Source organism: Epargyreus clarus, unplaced genomic scaffold, assembly GCF_041222505.1.
Source record: "Epargyreus clarus isolate Ecla_fem2 unplaced genomic scaffold, WU_Ecla_fem_2.2 ptg000035l, whole genome shotgun sequence".
In the NCBI taxonomy this organism is placed as follows: Eukaryota; Metazoa; Arthropoda; class Insecta; order Lepidoptera; family Hesperiidae; genus Epargyreus; species Epargyreus clarus.
In genome coordinates this window covers 7,734,598-7,760,748 of record NW_027332240.1, presented here as the reverse complement: position 1 = coordinate 7,760,748, position 26,151 = coordinate 7,734,598, and the positions used below count along the sequence as shown (strand labels likewise).

The 26,151-nt window shown below is 35.8% G+C and overlaps 1 protein-coding gene across 6 annotated transcripts in view; it reads right to left on the bottom strand.

Moving 5' to 3' along the window:
- LOC140756616 (nucleolar protein 4) overlaps positions 1–26,151 on the bottom strand; it is a 229,168-nt gene that overhangs the window by 90,560 nt on the left and 112,457 nt on the right. The gene's annotated exons all lie outside the window — the stretch shown is intronic.

Genomic DNA, 26,151 nt, shown 5'->3' with positions numbered 1-26,151 from the left:
GACCCTTCGCACCCTCGTCGCTCTAACTAGATAACGGTATAGGGTCGAACAAAACTAAAGGAAAGTCGCGAGCCGACATTAGCTTCAAACTGGGTCACATTATACGTAATTTACCATTAGAACTGTTTATGAAGGGCTTATTTGTAAAAATACAATGATGTTTTTCTAATTTATATTATTATGTACTATTTATCTTATATACACAATTGGGTACTTGACAGTTATAACAATAAAATATGAAATATGTTGGATATGATAGCTTATAAGTAAACATAAATTATGCAGTATTTCGTTTATTTTTTAATACGTTCAAGTATTTTAATTATTAAAAAGAAATTTTCGATTTTTTATCTGTGGATTTTAAATCCCAAAACGGCGACAGTGCTGCCTCAAATGTCATGTGACGTCACCACATCCAAAAGTCAAAACCAAACAAGACAAACAAATAATAATTAAATCGTTTGCTGTTAGAGTTGGTTGAATTTGCCATACTATATTAAAGCTGATAGCGTGAACCTCCTTAAAGAATCTCCATATATGCAGTGCAATAAATCAAAATGGATACAAAAACTTCCGTGAGATAACCTATGGAAATATCAAATAAACAACGTAAGTAAAACATTCTTTATATTTACATTTAATCATATCGGACAATTAAAACATTTCTTAACTGACTTCAGACAGAAGAAAGGTTGTCTTCAAGTGATTATTAAGATCTTTTTAAATATACTTATATTCTTATGTGAACTGTTTTAAGGTTATTAATTGGTTATATTTATATTTACAGATCTTCCCGACAATCGTATAGTGACGACGTTATAGAGTATGTGCAGTTTAAGAGGAAGGCAAGTTTGTGTTTCATGAAAAGTAAAAGTTGTCCTGAACACAAGGTACATCAATGAAAATGAAAATGTGATGACTGTCCTGCCTAGAAGAAGTGAGGAGCCAAAAGTTTCGAAAGTGGGCACCAGTCTGAAATACATAAAGTAAAGTACACGGGAAATAGTACTTCTTTACTTGCGTAACCTACCCAACAAGATGAAGGAAGAAAAGTGACCATACAGTTCCTATTATTGCATTGCAATTTAATTCTGAAAATGACAGTGATAAAAATATATATCCATTTGTTACGGAAAATAATTTTAGTAATGAAGAAAAGCAGACACGCAAGCAACACAAAAATTTAGCTTAGGTGATCTGTAGTAATTATCGTAACTGTAACATATGATAAATATATACAAAAGTTCTACTGTGTGTACTCACTAATAGAGCCATATAAACCAACTAAACAAAGAAATCGGTTAATAAAATACTAATATTAGCAAATCATGTATTTTTAATTATACAGTCCTGTAACTTAATCAGTGCACATGTACCATCAATAATAACACAGTCATGAAATATTTTAATTGTGTCCTATTAATTACAGAATGGGCCCTTAAAATAGAATTATCATAGACATCTATATAATATATTAAATATATGAATACTTCCACTTGCTGTTTTGTTTTGATTACGTCCCGTTCCAAGTTCCAATGATTTGGAATTGACGAATCACTCGAGAGTTACTAAATTTATTCCTTTTTTTCAATAATACTTCTCTTACATAGATAGTACAAAATGTCATTGCTTGCAAACAGAGGATTTAAACATATAAGAATCTGCAAGTTCTTTAACGTTTATGAGATTTGGGTTTAGGAACTTGTATAAGCAAATTTGTTAGGATATTTAGCGATCGTACTTGAACACATGGTCACTGCACACGCCTTGTAATTTGACATTCTTGCAATTGTACTAATAAAAGTTAAATAATTCCCAAGATTTCCCCTGAAGTATGTGTAGCGTCGAAGTTTATTTCTATATTTTCAATGTGTTGACGTCACGCTACGAAATGACACTTGACCGCCTGTTTTGGCGTAACGTTCCGTTTATCATAATAAAAATATGTTTTTTATTAATAAATAGCCCTTTTTTCGAAAAAATGATCAATGAAAGGCATATATAATACATATATGAATTCATTAAAACAGTTTCCCAAAAAGTGTCAAGTAGCCAATTCTCGTGTCACAGTGTTAGCTACCATACTCCCCCGAAACGGCTTTACCGATTTGCACCAAATTTTATATGCATATTCAGTAGGTCTGAGAATCGGCTACTGTCTATTTTTCATACCCCTAAGGGATAAGGGTTGTTCATTCTTAACATTTTTTTATTTATATGGCAACACAACGTTTGCCGGGTCAGCTAGTAATAAAATAAATAATCCATAAGAAAATGCGGTGTGAGACATGGAAATGAAGCAGCCTATATATATTATTAAATGTCTTTAATGTTTAAATTGTCAATAAGGTACTAAATAAATTTCCATAATGTTAATGAGGAGCCTCTAGCGCAGGCATTATATCGGTCTGCCGCAGTATTCTGGGTTCAATTCCCGTTCAGCTTTGCATCGAAATGATGTATTGATTCTGGGTCTAATCTTTGTGTCTTTGTATGTATCTCCGCTCACCCAATTACGCTATTACATATCTATTTGGACAGTACAAAAAGTAAAAAAAAAGTTAATGTAATTGTTGTGTGTACGAAATAATCGTAGAAATGGCTGAAGAGATGTCGACCATACTTCCACGTAAACGTATAGATTGAGAAAGATATAAAAGATAATGTTATTCTTAATTTAAATTCCCAGCGCGATTATAATTCTTACGTAATAGTATTATTACCAAAACCAAATAAGTTTCAAGTTAGTTTTAAAATTACCAATTACGCTTATATACGCTGAAACTTTTAAAACGGCCTCAAAACGAACGCTCATTTGAGCTTACTCAGAACGCGACAAAGCTTTTTCTTAATTAATTAAGTCGCAAATTGATTACTTTCGACGGCAGGAAGAAATAAAAAGTGGGGTAGGCACCAGGAGCGCAGCGGGTGCCTGGGGTGTTCGACCCGCCTTGCGTTGCGAGTGGGTAATGTGAAAGCAGACACACGAACCCCGCCGCTGCCCCTGGTACCGTCAGCAAAAATGCCGCTTATAATTTATTTTTCGTTTGTTCTTTTTTATATTGATGATAACCTATGGATTATATTATTAAGTAGTTGATTGGCAGAGAATTAGGCACTCTCACTTTGTAATACTTAACTTAAAGTATTTCAAAAATATGAAATAAATAAATAAGAAGGATTATAATTCAGAATTCATTGCTATCTTATCACACAGTTACAATTTCAGGTTCAGTTTTCTTGTCGAAATTATCACGACAGTTAGCCACGTGAAGATTATTCGATTAACATAACATTTAGAGATATGCAACCCTTTGAAACCCACGTTATACTACGTTTTCGTCCCTTATCTTTGCAGGATTTTCTCACGATATTTTCTTTCACAGCTAAATACAAAACATATAACATTATTTAAAAATCGGAGGACCTGTTATTCGTATCTTGTCTATTATTACAAAGGAATTGAATCCTACCATATACGCACTTATAAAAAGATTCACTGATTTTCAACACAAATCATCACTAACATTTAATTTCAATCTCTCAAATTTGTAGCATAAATTAATCAATTTGGATGAAAAAAAAACAATAAGTACAATTTAATTGAAAAACTATTAAAAAAATATAACTTTTTCTGCAGTTAGTACGTTTAGACGGCCGTGCCCGGCGTACTAGCAGTTATTATTTACCGGCTTTATCATTTCGAAAATTTCATATTCCCCGTACTTGGACGCTTGAGGTTTAAAAGCGTAAGGGGGTGTACTTTTTGCTGCAAACTGCTTGGTTGTTAGCTCACACGCGCACCAGGGGGCCAGGGGGGTTCGCTAAGAAATAATAACCGGGCTTGCTTAGAACCGTTCGACGTGTCGTTGCCCGCTGTTCTCCTGGTACGTTTTATCGCCACAAAAGTTCTTTGGTTGGTCTTTTTGTACTATTTATCCAACTGAATATTAACTGGACATTTTTTGCCAAAACGCAATGTTTTTTTATCATATTTTGTAAAATCAGATATCATGTTTATAATAGACGTCAGATCTGACTTACTTATACTATCTACACTTGATTTGGTATAAATTTTAAATCACTAATTGTAAAAATGATTTTGTTTTAAAGGAAACCTAACGTAATTTTATTTTCTAATTACCGAGTTTAATTATTTTTGTTACAAAATTCGAGTAACAAAGCACCTTACAGTCCACTTGATGGTAGGTCCAACTGTGACCAACTCGATACAGAACAGAACAGAGTCTACCTCTAGCCGATTACTGCGGACTAAGATAGTCGCCTTATATTCAAACGCCATCAACACCTTTGCACCGAAATGTAGACCTGCTTCACATGACAGACATGTATGTGGCGGTGGTAGCTCCACATTAATCATATTGAGCTACCATGAACCGTTCCATTTCTAGCTTACTTAAAAATACCACATCAATCAATCTGAAATTTGGGCAGCTATAATTAAAAATAATAAAAAAACTACAATTTAATTACATACACTATACTTGAGTATAGTTGCCTTGAGAAAGTAGCAACTATTTGGTCAGCCAACCAATCTACTCCGTAGACTATCTGCACTGCAGTCCAAACCTAATTCCCACGAGTTAGAGTTGAAAGTAGGGCGTGCTACGGTTTTCGTAGCATGTTAAAATGTGGCCCACTGGTGAAGTTTGTTAATGCTCGTAGACAGCTACGACGTAGCGCTACGATAATGAACCATGGACGGCTGTTTAATTTAATAAAGCCTTAGTAAGAAGCTCAGGTTGTATTCCTAAAAATACTTTCTAAAATATACGTGCTACATTTTTCTTATATAGATCTTTCTTTACTACACAACATGGGGATTCCTTGTGTCGTGAATACTTGGGTACCTTGAACACACAAAGATTAATACTCCAATAACGAACCCTAGCACAGATATCCAAATTCCTCATTCAGATATGTGACTGGTCGGGGACTGAACCCGCAATTATTTCTGGATTATTACCAATTTTTTTTAAAATCTATAACCTATAACCCCATTGTATTGTAAGAATTTACGAATTCAAATCAAAAAATCTAGAGCCAATTTCAAACAAAGCATTTCTTTTGGACACATTTGAAATTACTCAAAGAGATGAAAGAGCGCCATCTATGTCGTGCCAGTGAAAAAATTTGCTGGGCAGACAAATGGAAATATGATTGACCATGAAGCCCGCATTCATTGTATTTTAAAAAATGCTTCACATAAATTATTTATAACTGTCACAAGCATGTAACGACCCTAAATTATGCCACAAATATAACCTTCAATGTCAATCATCAACTCAGACATTACCTTCTAATATTTAAAAATGCAATTTACTTTACTTATCTATTTTTTTTAAATGACGAAGATATTCAAATACAAATAGCGATACAAATATAATGAATCCATGAAATATATCCCAACATAGTTTACTATTTCCGTAATACGCAATAAAATGTTAACAAAACAACAAAATGTATCTATATAATAAATGTAATGAATATAATAAATGATCGTAAAACTAAGGACCTAAATGAACCTAGATTCATAACTAGGGCTGTTATGCTGCACATTGAGCTAAGATAAATCATTCAGCTTAATAAGCTTAATGGAATTACACATTACATGCTGTTTATAACGTATTATAAAGAGATACTCGTAGAATTTGTCAGTGATAAAGTAAAAAGTAGTGATAACTATTGGTAGAAAGGTGGCCACTCGATCGAGGGGTCCGAGGTTCAAATTTCAGACCCTTGATTTTTCAATTACGTCCGTGGCACAGCTAGTTTCTAACTAGCTGTGCCACGCGGTTTCACCCGCGTTAAATAGAAACAGAGGCACAGCTAGTTCTAAAATATAAGTCGCCTAAGTTACTCCTTATTATATCAGCTACTTGCCAATAAAAGTCCCGTCAAAATCGGTCCAGCCATTTCAGAGATAAGCCAGAACAAACAGACAGACAAACAGACAAAGATTAAAAAAAATATTTTGGTGTACATACCGTATATATATTATGCATGTAGTAAAAAGCGGTTATTTCAATATTAAAAACAGACACCTTAATGTCTTGAAGAAATCTGCATATCTTAAAAAATCTTAAAAATGTCTCAAAGGATTGAGGTCTACCACTAATCATTTGGACTGCACGATACGAAAAATTTAAAAATTCAACATATTTTTTTAAATTATGCTACACGAACCAATCGACATAAATACATTAAGAATAAATCTAAAAAGAATAAGACTAAACTAGAGACAACTATAGTAATCGTAGTAGTAATTGTCTTTTGTGCGACAACGAGGACATCTTTTCCAAGACATTCCAGCTTGGACGTCATGTTAGAATCTAAAATATCTGCACCAATCTGGGGTTGCTCTAGTCAATGTGCCATCCGAACCAATGTTCATGGGCGCTAGTAGCCACTTAGCGTCTATTAGGAGCACTGTTCGTCGGCCACTCTTTATTATTAAAAAAGTAATATATAAAGTTAGGATTAGGTACAAATTATTTTACTTTTCGTAAAGATAGTACATTAATACTATAGGACGAAAAAAGTAAGGTGGTATGTTTTTTTTTTATAATATAGGAGTAGCAGACCAGCATACAGTCCACCTGATGATAAGTGGCTACTGCCGCCCATGGACATCTGTAATCAACCCCAGATAGGATTAGTTATTCCTACCTGAGGTCGGCCTCAGATGCGCCGCTACCCTTGAGGACTAAGCTGGAACGCCTCGGAAAAGTCTGTCTCCCTTACCACACCCTTCAAACCAGAACACAGCGGCGCCTAACACTGCTGTTATTATAGCATGATTCATAATTAGGTGTCCAAAATGTAAACAAAGGTGTTGACCTATCAAGAAAATACGTTAGAAATGGTAGTTTTTTATTTTTGTCGATATTAAAGTAATACAACAATAATAAAATAATAATCTAAATAAACTAAGATTAATTCACATTTTCTAATATTTATATCACCTCAATTTCGTTCCATACAGTAATAATAATAAAAAACAAAGTTTATGGTAGAAAATAAAAATGTGATAATGGTAACACAATCGGAATCCAAGACATTTCTTGTGCTGTCATTTTTAGTTTCGTAACTGATATTATTCATTTTCGTGATTGTGATCAAACTATAATGTTTTCTCGTTTACATAATGCGTTTGTTAAATTGTGTATATTTGTTAAATTTTCGTTTTTTGTTGAGTTTGTTAAAGTTTGTGTTTCTTGTTAATTTTGACAGTGACATTTCTTTGTTTACATTTTGGACACCTAATTATGAATCAGACTATAGGTAGAAATAGATGTGGTGTGGAAATGGAAATATACTCTACCGAGGCGTTCCAGCTTGGTGTTCAGGAGTAGCGACGAATCTGTGGCCGACCACAAGTGGGAATATCTAATCCTATCTGGGGTTAATTACAGATGTCTATAGGTGGCAGTGGCCACTGATGACCAATGATATATCAGGTGGACTGCTCATCTACTACTCCTATATTACGAAAAAAAACTTGTAAAGTAAGTATTAGGGACATATTATTTTAGTTCTAGTTAGTACGTACGTTATACCATAGTACTAAAATAGTAACTAATAAAGTTTGTACGTGTATTAGGTACAAATTATTTCAGTTTTCGTAAAGATAAAGATAGTACGTAATGCCATAGGACGGGTAGCCGTCCCCAGTATTTTTAATGACGGCTGCGGCGTCGGTCGGACCAACGGTGCCGTATTAATCTTAGCAGCGGACGTTCTAAGGGCGTCAGCAAATATAGGGTTATTCGCCCTTTGCCGTTCGTGCCGGATTTTGTAGCGAATTCGCTAAATAGATTTTACGAAACTTTACGTGAAGTTGTGAAGGTAGTAGAACCTTTTGTGGTTCGACTCCGGTGGCACCACCGCCACACCTATTTCTGCCTAATAACAGCAGTGTTAGGCGCTGCTGTGTTCCATTTTGAAGGGTGTGGTTAAGGAGACATACTTTTCCGAGGCATTCCAGCTTAGTCCTCAGAGGTAGCGGCGCATCTGTGGCCGACCTCAGGTAGGAATTTCTAATCCTATCTGGTGTTGATTACAGATGTCCATGGGCGGCAGTAGCCACTTACCATCAGGTGGACTGCATGCTCGTCTGCTACTTCTATGTTAAAAAAAATAATAACGATAGGTTATAAGCTGTATATAAGTTTTTAGTCATTTACACATATGCAAGATCTTATACGATTGATGTAGCAAATAAGCATGCAGTTCGTCTAATGGTAAGCGGTCACTGATGCTAGATGTATTGCCACCTATGATGGTCGCCTCATATTTAAGCATCTATGCTCTTCCACCGAAACACAAGAACTACTTCATGCTAGAAATAGTCAGCAGTAACTTTTTTTTGTAATATAGGATTAGCAGACAAGCATGCTGTCCACCTGATTTTAAGTGGCTACTGCCGCCCATGGTTATCTGTATTCAACCCCAGATAGTATTTCAGATTAGATATTTCTACCTGAGGTCGGTCACAGGGGCGCCGCTATCCCTGAGGACTAAGCTGAAACACCTCGGAAAAGTAAATCTGTCTATCACCATTACCAATACGGATTCTTAGACATGATATATCTGTGAGAGAATTCTAGTGTACTCTCGGGAAGAAATGTAATTCATTACTTATCTTTTATGAAAAGACACGATAAAGATTCGATTATATTGCTACATATGAATTAAACTTTCTATTATGTTTATAACAACATACATATTTCATACGTTAAAATCGACAAACTAAAAATATATTGAGGCGTGTCTGGGCGCGCCCTTACCTCCTGTGCGCCCCTGATCGCCTGGTAGGTGCCACCCAAGGATCCCCGCTGTGGGGGCGAGAATTCCCGGATTTTTCTCCATTTTCCCTAACTTTTTTTCGTTGCATGCATTATGCAGGACTAAATTTATTGTAGGTGAAATAAAACGTATGGCGCCTACGTAAGTCGCTTGTCAAATTTGTAGACTATTTGTCGGAACGTTAATTTTCAAAAATCGTATTACGTAATAATAATATGATAATTGAAAATCATTTTATTTTGTATGTTAAAAATATGTTATGTATATGCAATTAAATAACGTTTATATCAATATAAAACGAGTTAATCAATTTATACAAAACACATATTTTCGCAACAAAAACTCGGAAATAAAATTTTCAAGGTCAGCGCGCTTTTTATTGATGAGTAGATAAGCATGAGTTTAGAGAATTAATTATTTAGATATAACAAATAGACGCTATATTGATAACTTCAGTATTTTGCTACATACAATAAACATAGTTCTTAAATCGTAAACATTCCCCACAAGTGGCTGTCAACAAAGTAGCAATTGTTTTTAATGAATGCGAAAGCAAGAGGCAATCTCCGTAGCGTCCGGCCACAGGAATCACGTGTCAATAGAAGAATCGGGCGTTTATTTTTCATTTCAGTGGAAAACGAGGAAATTACGAGGAGTAAAAAATACGTCTCGATCTTCGCCGGCGAAAAAATCCGCCGAAAAGGAAGCGAGCGACCATTAGGGTATTATCGGGGAAAAAAGGGCGGAGGGGAAAAAATCAGAAAAAAATTGCTCGGCACCACCCTTTCCTTTTCGTGAGCGTCGCTGCCTCCCCCGACCTTACATTAGACTCCCCGCAAGGGGCCACATGTGGTGGGGGCGAATTACATAAACGCCAGGTGAATTTGGAAAATTAAAGTTGGTACTATCACGTGTGCGAAGTGCCCGCCGGGATTATTGCGTTCGTTGACGGGTTGGGTACGCCCTAATTGGATGAATGTTTGGTAACGCCTGCGCGCCTGTCTGCGAGCGGTTGTCATAGACAAAAATAATTCCATTCATAGTCACACACACTCATAGAAAAAATTAAGGCTTTCCATTCAAAGCCACATACACTCATAGACAAAAATCTAAGGCTTTCCATTCAAAGCCACATTGAAGTGCATATAATCCTGAGGCTTGTGTTTAAGTCACCTAACAAAATTAAACAATGTTGGGCGAGGTCGGGAGTTGGATGGATTTTCGCTAGTTGGTACGGTGTTGGTTGCAAGCATAATACAAAAAAACTTTGTCAACATCAGTCCAATCGAATACGGGACGTCCCAACTTAGTCCTGAGGAGCAGCAATATACCTAAATGTGATGGACCTCAGTTAAAACTTCTATCCTAATTACATCCTGCAATGTTCATGTAACATCGTATAATATCAGATGTATTTCATTAAGTACATACATAAAAAGTACGAATTATTGGTCTTATTATAGAATGCGTTTATGTTCATAAAATATAAATCAGTGTGCAAAGAGCGTACTTTAAGTTCACAAGATTATGCGTATGAAAAATGTTTGCTTATTAGAAGTCTGTTCGACGTGAATCTTCGTTAAAACTGTACCTTTAAATCCTTATGGATTACGCTGGCCAATTAGGGAGTTCTTTTTTTAAGAAGTGTTAGACCAGCAGGTTTCCTCACGATGTGTTAAATCATCGTTACAGCAAGTGTAAATTAATTTCTAATACGCACAAAACCTATCGAAAATCAAGAATGCCTGGGATTCAAACATTGGACTCTCCGATTGAGCGGCAGTTTTATTCTCGTTTCTCTCTCTACACGATACTTTCGGTATTTTTTCGAAAATAGGAAACTATGATCGTAAATACCTACCAGGGTAACATGAAATCGAAGCAATACAAGCGTTCCTAGAAAGAAATCCGAAGGGATCGCTAACGAGCGTGTAAGGTCGCGCGTCGATATCAAAATAATTCATATGTGACAATAATTAAGAGGCTTCCTGCTTGTCCCTCGGGGCGAAAGGAGGGCTGAAGCCTTGTGTCCTCGAACGACTCGAGTAGTGATTGGATTGTGCTCAAGTTTTTGTTTAAACGTCAATTTTACTTGCGTTTAGACGTGGAAGAGCCTCAATACTGTCAAAGTGTCAACGCTACACATAAATCTATTCTCATTTCGTAACAACTAAATGTTTTCACAGTATTTAGCGTAATATATTTATCCGGTGCAGAATTATTTCATGTAAGTAATGGTCTAAATTAATATTGAAATTCTGTTATATTTATTCTTCTTACTAGTAGTTCGCTCAATGCATGAAATTCGACCATAAGCATTTTTTTTGTTAATTTTAATTGAGAATATTTAAAAATACGCTAATGAATAAAGATTTTTTTTACATTGTTCTTGTTTTGTACGTGTAAAAAAGTGGGAGGTTCTTAATATAATTATTTTAGTAATGTAATCATACCCCCCTCGCTCTTTTTGGAACATAAATCAAAAATAGTTTTAATCAAAACATTTAGTCTAAAAATAATTAAGCAAAGTTATTAAAACATAATAAATAAGTTATTAAAACAGTCATTTTAAAGGTTTTAGTAGTTATTGATATACATACCAAGTACCAGGTGATCATAAAATCGAAGCACTATAGATAACCATCAAAAGAATTCGTAAGAGCGTTGATATGAAAATAATACATGTGACAATAATTAAGGGGCTTCCCACCCTGGCCCCTTGGGTAGGCGGGTGGGGTGTAAGCTGCCGCTTACGATCCTTAGTACCAACCGGGGTGGTTATTAGATTGTACTGAAGTTTTTGTTGGTAGTTTTCCAAATGCGTTCTCCAATTTAAAGGAGTTATAATTGCGAGTGATTACTTAACGTTGGAGCGAAACGTGAGTAACTCTTTTGAAAGTTGTAAAAAATATTACTACGGATTTTTTATGTGTCTACATTTTTTACCACGCTTTTATTAGCTTGTTTGTACATTTAATCGACTTGGTGGAGTATCTTTCAAACCTTCCCAATTCTGAAGATAATCCCATGCGATCATCCCAACATTGGAAGATAAGAACCTATAGTGGGATTGTTATTTAATTCTAAAAGGTCTAGTAGCTACAAATATCAAAAGGTACTGACAGCCCGGTTTCAAATTCGGCGTCTCAATGTAGGGGTTTTTGTTTCGATTCACTGTCCTGTACGATTTTTCAAAGTTATGTGCAAATTAGAAATTAATTATCACTTTTTTAACGGTTAAGGAAAATCGACACCCTTAAAAACGTTCTCAAGGGAGTCTGAAGTCTAACAATTTGCATTTGGCCAGCACCGTGGACTACAGCCTAGACCCCTTTTCACTCTGATAGGAGACCCGTGCCCAATAGAGGGACAGATTAACGACAACATATATCCATAGACAGCAGTGACAACTTAACATAAATCCTTATAAGCCGTTAGTATATCTTGACATAAAAATATGGGCAAATACCCAGCATCACGAAAATAGCAACAGAAGTATGTGTCACCTTGAAGATTCAAGGTCGCCATTGACTATCAAATAGATGAACGCTCCACATTCGCAAAGAACGGTATTTAGACTCTATGATGGTCACATAGAGTAAATTTCACAGTGATAATTTTAGAGAAGAAAAATAGTTTCGGTGTAAAAATTCTCAAAGATTCACTTTTGTTATGGAGTATGGAGTTTTAAAATTTGTGTATACCGGTAATGTAACCAATCTAATCTATCTATCTATCTATCTATCTAATGTTTTGCCTAAAATAAGGAGAATTCATTGACATTAAACCACCATTTTAGACACCCATACCCTTAAATTTTAGTTTAAATTACTAGGGCAGCATAACACGGGACGTATTAATTTGCAGGAGTAAATAGTAGGCACGGTACAGCGGTCCGAAATGATTATTTAATAGTAACCCAGCCGGCGGACGTGGGGCCCAACCCTGGAAAAGTTTCACCTCTGTCCATCAAACTAGAGACTGGACAGGATAATGTATAGGGTACACTTACATTACACTAAATTGCGTTTTTTGTAGCAATAACCAATTGAGGATCAAGGAGATTTGTATATAGTATAATACGACGAATGTGTAATGTACTTAATATAGCTAAGTAAGAATTCGACAAGCTATGCTGAAATAGCTAACAAACCTACACAAACCAAGTCAAACGCTCTAACCACACATTTGAATCTGTGCCGGTCTGGCAAACTTCAGACGCAGCATAAAGTTTTATTGGTTAGTTTTCTTTGTATTCGATTGATTTGAGTTTTCGGTTCGATTTTATTGATCAAATAGAAAATTATGAATATTGGCATCATTTTATTCGATTAAACGAAATGTCACATGATCCAGTGTAACAAAATTAATAATCAACATTATTAATTCTATTTGACTGATCGAAATAATCCTGTCATACAAAATCACTTTTCAAATTATTGTTTAAAAACCAAAGATGGAATTCTATCCTCTATGGCAATAATAGAAAAGTAAAACTTGACAAATAAAGTTAGGCTGAAAAGCAAGAAGCCAAGGCCGTAAAATACTATATAAAAAAAAACAAAACTTGACATTGAAATGTCAATAGCAAACGTCAGTTCTCAAAATTATTTTTCTTAAAATAAAAAAAAATATATGGTAGGCTAACATAACTTCGGAACAACATAATAATCTAGGCGGGATAAGTAATCCGGCCGGGGACTCGCTGGGATGAGTTCCTGGGCTCCAATAAATGTTTTAAGGGTGCGTAAATCATTACTGCGTCGGTACGGGTGAGGCTTGGGACAATGCGTAGGTCGATAGGGGTGGATAGGGCATTTTATATGCTGTTTCTATGCTAGTTTTTGTTACTTTTGTATATGTGTGTGTGTGTAAAAATAAAAATGCAATGTGTGTGCTTACGCTCACATTGAAGATGTGAATAGATTTAAAAAAAACGTAACTGTAATGGAAATATTGTATATTTGAAAAAAAGGAAAAGGTACGTTGTATTCGAGTGCATAAGTTACTCTGCAGAGTTATGTGCATATTCGAAATTAATTATCATGTGCTTAAACGGTGACGGACATCATTGTGTTTAAACCTACACGCCTAGTAGTAGTTAAAAAGTTCTCTTAAAAAGTTGTGTGAAGTACCAATCCACACTTGAATTATTTCACATTGAAACTAGAAAATCGTATTGCCGGCATTTTGAATTCCAATATTTATTGAAATAGCTTATGAGCAGATACAACGCCATCTATTATCGTCCTAGAGAAACACATTTAATTTCAATGAAGACTGTTCTTAAAATACGTCAGAACATAAAAAAAGTATACAATAGCTGCTGTAATACTCGTATTTCTGCATAGCAGCGTTTACTTAATATCACATCCATGTAATGCCACCTCCACTGTTATAAGCTATTAGTTTCCGTGTACCCATCTCAACGTTACCAGAGATCCCTAGACACATCTCAACCCCATAATAATGTGCGCTGGCCATGCCACGGCCGCTGCTAATGTTGGCCCTTTTGAGACTTATGGTTGCCTGGTAGTTTTAATATTTTCGTATGTTATAGTTATGGAATAATGAGACAAAGGGAAAATAATAAATATTAAAATCCCACGGTTTGTGTAGCTACAAAGTTGTGTGTCGGGAATTGGATGGGTGACCACAAGTGGCAAGGCACGCGCGCTTCCCTACTACAGAGGAAACGTTACGCCGTCAGTCTGACTGTTAACATCGATTTAAAAACATGCCGGAGACCTTTTTTTTTAATAACATACGACATAATTTTTGAAACGGGTTCCCAAATCTTCGATCACTACTTATTAGTGATCGAAGTCCCAAATACACAATATTTAGAGTTTGAAAGAGACAAAAAACTTAAATGAGAGTAACCATTTTCACCGATCTGCATTGCCTACTAGCTGTGCTTCTTTGTACCCAAGTACCGAGACGGTCTTAGCCGGAGACCCTTGCCTTGGCACAACTCAACCCCACATAATGCGTGCTGGCAGCGCCGCGGTCTGTCTTGTGACTTATGATATCCTGGTACTTAAGTATGTTAAGTAGGTAGGTAATGTCTGTCTGTAATTTCGAAATATGCACCGACAATGTTTTTTATATATATTTTCACTAGTTTTTGCCCGCGGCTTCGCCCGCGAAAGGAAAATAATATGACATACTAACATACATAAAACTGAAAATTCGTACCTTCATTGGAATGGCAGTGGCGCCATCTGGCCAAAATTGGTCAAAACCTTCGTGGCCTCGTGGACAACAACTTTGCTAAAGATCATCACTTATCAAATGCATAGTTTACGATTCAATCCTTACTAATATCGATTAAAATAATCGATTTGTTTGGTCCAAAAGATCGATTCTCCGATAAATCGATCTTAGATCGCCATCCCTAGTTCCCGTGGGAATTCCGGGATAAAAACTATCCTATGTCCTTTCTCGGGTATCAGACTATCTTTGTACAAAATTTCATTAAAATTGCTTTAGTGGTTTAGGCGTGAAGAAGAGACAACCAGACAGACAGACAGACAGACAGAGTTACTTTCGGATTTATAATATTAGTAAGGATTATTAGCTATTTATTTATACGTTTGAAGGTTTTAAGAAAATTCTCCAATCTTTTTACCCGACTGCCAAGGAAGGGTTATGTTTTTCGCGCGTATCTTGTATGTTTGTCTTTCTTTATTTGATCCGATCTTACAAACGGCTGGATAAATTTCGACAGTTAAGGTGTCCTTATATTCGTCTCAATGACCCGAGTGTCCTTAGATAGGTGTTAGAAAAAAAAAACAAAAAGGGCGAATTTTTGGCGCGAAATAGTAACATATTCCAAAAAAAAGTATCCGAACCTATCGAATGGGGTATCAAATGAAAGTAAATTAAACGTAGATTATAAAAACATATTTCTATATATATAAAACAGCAAGATGACTGAGTGACTGATTAATTAAATGACTTTTTCATTTTTCAGAAATCAACGTACATCCAAAACTGTTCAACTTAGGGTTCTGAAATTTTGCACATACGCTTACTATATAGCGTAAATAAGTACTAAGAAAGGCCTTTTGGAAATTCCACCCCTAAGAGGGTAAAATAGAGAAACCCTGTTTTCTTGAAATCCTTTAATTTTGATGCAACTACTATAAAATTTTGTATTTGGCTTTCTGGATAGGAACAAGGACACACCTATCTATCCCCTTCCGAAAAATCAACCCCGTAGAGGGTAAAATAAGGCTTAAAAGTTAATTTGAACAACCGTCAATTTTGAAGCAAACACTATAAAATGTTGTATCAGGCATGTTCGATAAAAATAACGAAATTCTACCCCTAACGAGGTAATATAATCACCGGATAGATCTTTTATAGATCATAAATTGTTTTTTTTTTTTTGCGAAATAACACGTTTTAAAAAAATACCAAACCTATCGAGTAGGGTATCAAAACAAAGGAAATATTCATAGGTTATTTATATAGCGTAATTTCGCACTACGAGGATAAAATAGGATAATATTGTTTGAACATCTTTTGATTTTGAAGCAGATACCTACTATGAAACTTTGTATTTAAAAATAATGAAACGCCTATTTCACCGTTTTTGGAAATTCTACTTCAGCCTGTTTAGTGCAGTCGGGTTTTTGATTTTTTAATTAAATTACTTGTTAAAATCTATTAATTCGCACTTGACCGCAGAGTCGTGGAACGTAGTAGTGGGACAATAATGGGTTGATGATGTGTTCTTCGGATATTTTTAATAAACTTTGTAACTCCTAAACCCAACATTAATTTTCTACTAATCCAATTCATATACTAAGTTTTCACACATAAGCACTATAACTTACTTCGTGTGAAACCGTTATAATACTTAAAAGTATATTTTTTAAGGGCACCATAACCGTAACCCTAGACCACCCGTCGCTGGCTATAGTCACGAATAGGCAATCACGAGAGGGTTAACCGACCTAGGCTATTTTAAATTAAAAAAAGTAAAATAAATCTTTACGTAATTTGCAAAAGGGCTGTAAGGGCTATAAGTAAAAGTAACGTAAAAGCTGAAATAATTTTCAAAAACCAGAAAGATTATAAAAACACAAGAATATAATTCATAGTTGTTTTTCTAACCTTATTTATATTTCACTGCGAACTTTTGCACGCGACTTTACTTATTTAACTCTGCAATCCTTTTTATATCCTACCGCTGGACATGATACTATCTGTAAAACTGTGGGGAGATTTGTTATAAAATTAGAGTAGTGAACGAGCTTGCAGTCCATTTGATGGTAAGTGACCACTAGTGCCGTGACCAACTCCGCATGAAACAGATTCTACCTGATGCCAACGGCTGATACGTTGCGACTACTACGGACAGAGATGGCCGTCATATATGTAAGTCACCTCACATCCACACTCTTCCACCAAAACGCAAGACTGCTTCACACTAGAAGTGAGTATGGCGGTGGTATAATCCGCGTAACACTGCTAGTCCACTCTGAATATAGAAATGAACCGCGTCGCCATAGCAGATTGTATGACTGACTACACCTGCTCACCTTCAGAGCGGACTAGTAGTTTGGCACGGACTATAACTCCCCAGTCAAGCCATAATGGCTCTACCTCTCAAATTACAATGTAAACATGTCTCTTACAACGTCATAAATTCGTCATCGCCGTCAACCTATTACTGTCCCATTGCTGGGCTTAAGCCATTGCCCGCCACGCTAGGTAGACTTCACAGACACTTTAGTACTTTTACTTTTTGAACTTCAAATTTCCTCACGGTGTTTGACCTTCGTCGTTTAAGCAAGTAATAATTTATTTCGAATACGCACATAACTTATGGAAAATCAAGAATCCCCGGGAGTCGAACCTCGGACCCCCCGATTGAGCGGCCGAGATTTCAATCTATCTCGCTTCTATTTGATTTATTTCGTTATTTTTTCGAAAATAGGAAACTATGATCCGTAACTACATACCAAGATAACATAAAATCGAAGATACACCAGAATTCCTTGGAAACTCAGATGCACTATAATGAACGTCTCTTGTAAGCACAGTTAGTCATAAGACTTTACGCAGATCTTACTAAGATATAGTTAAGCTAAAAGCTACGCTCGAAAGCATCGGTTGCTTTTCACGTGCCAAGGCGAAATGTGGCGAAGTCGAATTAACTTAGGCCGTAAACAGACTGACGTCTGACTTTGAAAAATGTATCCCATGCGTAAATGTCCTTATCATCATCATATCAGTATCATTCCACTGCTAGGCACGGCTCTTAGTTTAAGAACTATTTAGGCCACAAATATTCAGTTTGCGTAAAATCAAGTTATTATTTGTATCTACTTGATTTAATAGCGATTGTAAAATGAAATGCCGGCATTTCTATTTCCCTCTCGTTCATTCTTTATAATGTGTAAGCGAGTGAGATATACAAAAGCAATATTCATTCAATCGAAAAGTAATTCACGGTATTCTGTTTTCTTCTAAAGAGACTATACTTTTAGGGTCTTAAGTCTATAACCATTCACCACAGACTGTCACGGGCGTGCATAAAACAGAACGATCATGTTCGACCATCTCAAGCCAGGGTGGTGCCTCCCCGCTACTTACTAGCGAGCATCGTGGAGAATTTTAACGGAATTAGTACGAGTACCCGCCTGTAGGGCGCCGCAGTAAATTCACACATACCCACCCACCTCCTCGTATAATCTGCGCGCCTGGTAGTAACGTGTCTACACGCAAGGTAAAAACAGAATTAACCAGCCCCAAATAAATGATGGGGACGTGTTTCAAACATTACTACTGCGTATTTTGTTGTAAAATTCGCTTTTAGGGTTCTGTACGTAAAAGGAAAAACGAACTCTCTTACTAAAACTTCGCTGTCTGTCCGTCTTTCTCAGCTCTATCTCTTGAACCGTAACGGTTAGACACTTGAAATGTTAACATAATATTCATGATTCTGGCCGCTATAACAGCAAATAGAAAAGATTTTACCGTTTAAGCAAGTAATAATTGATTTCTAATACCTACATTACTTCGAAAAAATAGTTGCTTAGGATTTGAAACTTGGACCCAGCGATCGAGAGTCCACAACCACAACCACTACTTCAAAGTTCAAACACACACATACAAAGACAAACATTACCCTCCGCCCTCCCGAGACAGTAGACCTGATTATGTCTGCACTTTAAATCTGGTAAAATGTACTAGTTACTTTAATAGTATTTTTCTGGATTTCTCACTAGTCTTGATCAAATTTATGATTACACATGGATGTTAGCAATCTTCCGAATTAAAAAGTTCGTGAAGCGTTGCATAATGTAAGATCACATGCGCATTGCCTACTACTAAATTGGGTAGGTTTACTACGCACTATGTATAGATAAAACACGCAGAAGACAGTAATTGAATAAGTGAAACTGGAACTCTCAATGGGCTGAGGTTCAAATCTCAAGCTCTGATAATGCTTAATTTTTCAAAAATTAAAAGGTGTGGCTAAGAGACACATACTGTTCCGAGACGTTTCAGCTTAATTCTCAAGAGTAGCATTGCAATGGTCCGTGGCCGACCTCTGGTAAGATATTTACTATATTATTTGGGGTTCATTACAGATATCCATGGGCGGCAATATCCACTTACCATCAGGGCGGCTGCATGTTCGTCTGCTACACTTATATTATAAATTAATCTTACTTACAATTCAAGTCCTAACCTCGTCGATTAATACTAAATAACCTACCATTTCAAACATCTCACATCAACCCTACAAACGCTAGTGGTGCCCAAAAGACCCTCTTGTTAATAAAACGCATCGATCGTAAGGGGAACAAACTCAATTATGCCGTTCAAGGTCGGATGAGATGCATTCGCCGAAAATAAATCAATTTTCAAGTAGTTTCATCCCCTTTTAACCGTGTTATCGCTGATCGTTTTCTGAATGTTTCCTTATGATTGCAGGAGGGTATTTGAATACCCTCGAGTAATCATATTTTGAAAATCACTTTGAAATGTGATTTATGATGTAAAACATTTCCCTTTTAATTTATTACAATATATTTATTATGATGATAAGTTTTATATGTTTCGCACGCCTACACCATGTGTTGTGTTTTCGATTCAAAATGTATGAAAAATAGTTAATTTTGGTATTTGAGAGAAGAAAACTATGTCTGTAACGACGAACATAACTTTAATTTTTAATTTTATTTAACTCTACATCAAACCTAGATGGCTATTCAATTTTATTTCATGTGTAAATGTTATTAGTACTTCTGCATATGAAAACTAAGTAAAACATTAAAACCGTACATAAACAGAATAAATATAAATAAAACTATAAAATAAAAATATTTTTTTTACTTTGTAAAATTCACATTCTCATCATCATATAAAATAGAAATAAATTCATTGTAATAATTTCAAGTGTCTACCCATTGCGGTTCAAGAGCCTGAGACAGGCAGACAGATAGCGAAGGCTTCGTAATGATGCCCCGTTTTACCTTTTGGGTATGGAACCCTAAAAAGGGATTTTCAAAGGTCGAGAACTTTTTCGGAAATAACATGGCTATTTTATACCCCGTCAGAGAAAGGGATATTACTATTATATACGAAAATGGGGCTATTACAATTATTTGTAATAATAACTTTTTTTTAGTTGAAGTAACAAACATGCAATCATGGTAAGGTGTCAACCCATAAACTTCTGTAGTCAATTCAATATAGAACAGGGAGTCTACCTCAAGCCTATCACATTTTTTTTATCATATAGGGGTAGCAGATGCGCATGCACTCCACCTGATAGTAAATGGCTACTGCCGTCTATGGACATCTGTAATCAACCCAAGATAGAATTAGATATCCCTACCTGAGGTCGACCGCAGGTGCGCCTCTACCCGTGAGGACTAAGCTGGAACGCCGCGAAAAAGTATGTCTCCCTTACCACAACCTTCAAACCAGAACACAGCAGCGCTTAACACTGCTGTTATTAGGCAGATATAGGTGTGGCGGTGATGCCGCCGGTGTCGAACCACAAAGGGTTCTACCACCTTCTGAATGCCACCTTCACCTACGTCGTCACTCTAGGGATCTAAGATGCCTCATATGTGAATCAGCCGGCATCCATATCCTTCCAACGAACCGCAAGAGCTTCTTCACGCCAGAACTAGATGTACTGTGTACCCTTATCAGTTTTTACATTAGCTCGAAAACCGTCACCGTTTACGTTTTCGCTCACACAACGCCCGCGTGGGCAGTATTGGAACTAAAATTTCACAGTATTAGTTTCAAAAACGAAAAACATTTCGCTGTTATAAATAAATTAAAATTTAAAAATATATGTACTAGTTGTATTTATAAAATTAAATCTAACGTTTGACTATTTCGTATCTTAAAATGTATACTACGAAATTTTAGTTCCAAAATATTAAACCATGGGGCGCAGTAAGCGAAAACGTAAATGGTAACTGTTTTTGAGCAAACGTAAAAACTCGTACTAAGGGTACAATAGCCCTCTAAACCATACTGGTTCTATGTTTCAACTAGCTTTTCCTCACGACTTTGTCTACGCATGAAGAATACTACTTAAATAGAATATTCTATGATCCATAAATATAGACAAAAGATATAAATATATTTTACTATTGTGAGCCTTTTTATATCTGTTTATGTATTCAATTCTGTTCATAAAATATATTATGGGTATGTGGGGGACAAGAAATATATGGAGTAGGTACATTTTGTTATATAACAAAAATATTTTTTATAAGATTGGGAAATTACATTTTATTTGTTTATTCGATCGCTATTTTTACGCTTAAATTAATTTAATTCCTTTGATTTATACTACAGACATAGAGCGTATCAGACGCGTGTCGTGGCAGACAAAAAGTATTCTCCTTAACATTGTGTCTTGACGTTTGAATATAAATAATTACAGATCTTACATTATATGATCTCGCTATAGATTAAGGAAAATCTTCTCTATATATTTTAATTGATCTAGATTCCTCTACGTTAAGAAAAATCTTCATTAATATGAAATAAATAAAAATAACACTGTGCGTTCATCACCTCACTAGTATTCTTTCTGTATCGTAGATGCCACGAATACCCAAAACCCAGAAATCGAAATTCGTCATTTAATTTTTTTCTGGTCGGAGATCGAACCCGGAACTCACTGCAGACTTGCACATTGATCGCTCTACCACAGGGGTCATTAAATTTTTTTCTACACATACGCTACCTAAACTTACAGCCCCACACTAGTTCTGGGTTCCCTGGGTCTCTGGATCTCCACACTATGTTTCATTTGTCGTAAGCGCCATGGACACACACAGACGAATACACAAACACCCAGACCCAGAACAAATTTCAACATCATATTTCGAAATCTTTCTAGCCGGAGATCGAACCCGGAACCCTGCCTGTCAGACCGATGTCTCTGGCACACGGGTCATCAAAATTATTTCATAACAACCAACACATATAACAACCTCTTATGTTTATTAGCCATCACGCATCAAAGCCGCCCGCAATAATGCTGGTCCGAAACTAAACAAACTTCTAATCTCTGACATCAAAGCGGTCGCACGAGCCGCAAGTGGCGAGCTACGAATAAAATAGACCGTTGTTATTAACAGCCCCTGTAGGAGAAAAAAGAGGGTGGGTGAGATATAGGGTGGCTGGATGTGGTAACGAGAGGCGTAGTTGAGAAAATATTCGAGCGTAGTTTCTGATATTTGTCACATCTGTACCCTTAGTACGAGTTTTTACGTTTGCTCGAAAACGTTCAACATTTTTAAATATATCAGTACCCTTAGTACGAGTTTTTAAGTTTGCTCGAAAACGTTCAACGTTTACGAATTCGCTCACACAGCGCCCCCGTGGAAGGTCCGCGGAACTAAAATTTCGAGCAAACTTAAAAACTTGTACTAAGGGTACTGATATATATATAAATGCAATAGTATAATACTATGTCTTCGATAACAATTAGTTTGGTGTAACAATTTAACTAATCTTAAATAATAATTAAGAATACGACAAGACATTACGATTATTTATTTGTTTAGTTGGATAGAAGTTATTGTCAACGGTGGAAAACAACTAATTTATATAAAGCTATTGTATCTGTGTACAAAATGTGTTCTTAATAAAATTCTCGTGTCAAATGTTAGTTAGTGTACCTACTCCTCCGAAACGGCTTTACCGATTTTCACCAAATTTTATATGCATATTCAATAGGTCTGAGAATCGGCTACTATCTATTTTTAATACCCTTAAGTAATAAGTATAGTTAATAATTTAATATTCTTTGAAAATGTATTCAGTTATAAATTTAAATTTTATAAATAAAATCATGTATTGCCGAATATTCCTAACAAGCATATATTATTCCTTACAAGTCATACAGACTGTACATTAAAAGCTGAATAATTCTTTACCACATCCAGTATCCCTAAATCAACGGGCTCATCCGAGAAAAAAGGGGGGAGGGCCGATCCCACGCGGCGTGGGGGGCGCAATGGACTGAAGGAGCCCCAATCAATCTTACAAGTCGCGGGGGGCACTTTCGGTAGGGCAGGGCCGCCCTCTTGCGGACTGACCCTTCGAGACCTACACTTTTGTATCTTAGTATCCTTAGTTCAGTCATCTGTTTGATTAATGCGAGATGGGGTGGTCAATTCATTACTGGATTTGTACTGTGTGTGCAAATTTTAAATTAATTCTAGTTTGTTTTTAAAGACAATTTAAGGTTTTCGTCGTCAAACCTTTACTGTCCTACTGGTCACGGGTCTCCCAGTGAGAGGGTTTAAGGTCATAGTCTCCACCGCGCTAGTCAAGTTCGAAGGTAGACCTCACACACCATTTAGATTTTTTTTATGATTTTTCAGGTTTGCACTGTGCAGGTTTCCTCACGATGAATTCACACTTCACCGTTTAAGCAATTGATAAAATTTTTACTACGTACATAATTTTTAAAAATCAGATGTCTGGGATTTGAACCACGGACCTACCGAACTAACGTAGGTTGTACTATTAATAAGTCGAATAATAAAGATTTCTTCAAAGGCTTTTATGAGAAGATTAATATAATGGAATGGAATGACGGAATTTTTATCGCATCATTATGATTATTTTAAGCCATAATTACTGTAATTAAAAATTTATAATATTTTAGTAACCAATAGGCGACCAGCCTAAGATTTCAATTTTTCGAAATAAATTGGCAAATTGGCAAAAAAGCACGCATCTGTTACTAAGTGGTCAACGCTGCCCATGGACATCTGTAATCAACTTTTATATAATTCGAGTCCTACTTGAGATCGGCCATAGGTACTTGCTACCCAAGGACTAAGTTAGAACTAATTTTTCCTCATTATGTTTCCCTTACTAAAATTTTCAAGCCAAAACAAGAGTCCTTAAAATTCAATAAATGAAAGTGATGCATCCGGAATCGAACCTAAACTATTTATTACCTTTAACACAACAAACGTTACAAAAATTGAAACATGTTTACACGAATGTCTTTCTAACAAAACTTATCTAAAACCTAACAACAACTCATTATATCACATAACACCAACCATTATATAACATAATGTTTGTTCGAACGAAAACAGAGCACGTTATCAAGAGATTCGGGCAACAAAAAAGCCGTCATCAGAAAGTACACTTGCGTTCTCCGTCGGGCATCGTTTTTGTGTCTAATACCGTGACGCCCCCACAGCTGATGAAACCCCACACCACCCCCGCCCCGAGCGAGAAAAATGAGTTAGAAAAGATGCGGCCGCCGATTATGGCGTAACGCTCCGGTCCTTTGTGTGGGACATTCGTCTGAATCAATCGGGGCCCGAACGTTAGTGTTGAGCTTCACTTGGTAGTTTTGTAGCATAATTTCTGCTTATTAAATACTTTTTCTGACTAACTGACTGATATAATATGATCGCGCTGCCTAAAGTATTAAAGATAAAAGCTAAATTTGGACAATAGATCTTTTCTGGCGTAGGTAAAGATACTTCGCAACCTTGAAATTGAATGAAGCCACAAACGGCTTTTTAGTAAGTTCTTTTTTTTTAATTCTTGACAAATAGACATTTTTAGAGAAAATTGACGAATAAATAACCAATACTGCGTAATTTACATAAAAAATAAATAATTATTTCAAATATTCTAAGGTCATTTTAGCACGGAGTCGTGGCAAAACTTTTTTACGCAACTATTACAATTGTCAAAACTGGGTACATTTTCTTGTTAGGAGTGAGTAATCTTTACTAATCTATGGCGTAGGTACTAAAGAAGGATTGTTTTTCGATTTGGCCCCTAGATGACAGCAAGCTCTATGAAACTTATATGGTTTTCTGATTACAAATAATGTATTTTTCAACGTTTTTAGAAAATCAACCCTAAGGGAGTAAAATAAGGGTTAAAGTTTGTATTATATTACGTACAAACTCGCTAGCAAAAGCAAGTTAACTAATAACACCGTATACTCAAGAAAAATAAAGTGTAGTCCAGTCCGTGCGTTGGTACCAGGCACATATAGTATTTAGGTGATAGGTTTGGGTTATAATATTTATACTGCTATATAATACGCAACGGCAAGTGAGGGTCTACCACTACAGAGTTACGTGATTACGCGGTGCGTGTCAGGTGAGCCGTGATACGTTTGCGAGTTATGTTCGCCTGGTACCTAAGTTTTTGCTAGATATTTTCTAGGTCGAAATAAAATTAAATAGTATATAATATAGTGATTTTATTCTTTTTAATTAACGATTCTCCCAAAAAATGAGATAAGAAATTTCAAAAAGATAAGGTAAAGATTAAATTAAATCGGATTCAGCATAAGGAAAGGTCGTTATTTCTAAAGGTCAGACGTTAGACTACAAGATGTTGAAGAACTGCGTAGAATCAAGTGTTTTTTTTTCAAAAATAATAATAAATATTTTCATTTTATGCAACCCGATTATTTAAATCGAATTGATATTTTCACTTCAATCAGTATCCTAATTTTTTAACAATGGGTCATGGATTAGAAAAGATTACTCACTCCTAACAAGAAAATGTAACCAGTTTTGAGAATTGAAATAGTCGGGTAAAAAAGTTTTACCACGTCTCCGTGCTAAAATGTCCCTAAAATATTTGAAATACATATTTATTTATTATGTAAATTACGCAGTATTAGTTATTTATTCGTATTTTTTTCTAAAAATGTTTTTTTTTGTCAAGAATTCAAAAAATAACCTTTTGTGGCTTCATTCAATTTCCAGACGGCGAAGTATGTTTACTAATCTGTGCAGTGGGTATGTATAATACAGCTAAACACAA